Source organism: Triticum dicoccoides, unplaced genomic scaffold (assembly GCF_002162155.2).
Source record: "Triticum dicoccoides isolate Atlit2015 ecotype Zavitan unplaced genomic scaffold, WEW_v2.0 scaffold225391, whole genome shotgun sequence".
NCBI classification, from domain to species: domain Eukaryota; kingdom Viridiplantae; phylum Streptophyta; class Magnoliopsida; order Poales; family Poaceae; genus Triticum; species Triticum dicoccoides.
This window is the reverse complement of record NW_021243722.1, coordinates 1-610: the sequence shown is the minus strand read 5'-3', so window position 1 is coordinate 610 and position 610 is coordinate 1. Positions and strand designations below refer to the sequence as shown.

Here is a 610-nt window from a genome sequence, read left to right as displayed (position 1 = left end):
TGGGCTACGCAGTTGCTGTTGCACTAAGGTCATGCAGTTTAAGTTGAGTCCCAACACTGGCAGTTGCATGTCTCATGTTGGACATGCAGCTGGCCAACAACCCCCTACTAGCTCAATTAGAGTCGCGTTGGGGGCCATCAAGTTGTAGCCGGGTTTCAACACTTGCACTTGCATCGCCTAGTGATGGACATCAGCTGGTCGACAACCCCCTACTAGCCCAGTTGCAGTCTCGTTGGGGGCATGCGGTTGCAATTGGATTCCAACATGCAACTAGTCGACAACTCCCCTACTAGCCAAGTTGCAACCGTGTTGGGGTCCATGCAGTTGCATGTCTGGTGATGGACATGCAACTGGCTAACAGCCCCCTACTAACTCAGTTACAGTCGCGTTGGGGGGCATGCAGTTGTAGTCCAGTTCCAACACTTGCAGTTGCGTGTATAGTGATGAACATGGACGACCAAATATATTTTTCTTTCTTTCCAAATTTGTGTGTGTGTCATCCTTACACAGGGGCCATATTAAACTTCTCTATATCATTCCAATTTTATCGGATGTCCCCAAGGAGACAACAATATCCTTTTCAATTTGGCTAAAAAGATGATAAAAAAAA

General features: G+C 47.2%; 1 non-coding gene across 1 annotated transcript; it reads right to left on the bottom strand.

The window, feature by feature from the left end:
- Positions 1–459: 459 nt before the first annotated feature.
- On the bottom strand, positions 460–567 carry LOC119345321. The gene has a single exon (XR_005166998.1). It is a non-coding gene; the product is annotated as a U6 spliceosomal RNA (small nuclear RNA).
- Positions 568–610: the final 43 nt, after the last annotated feature.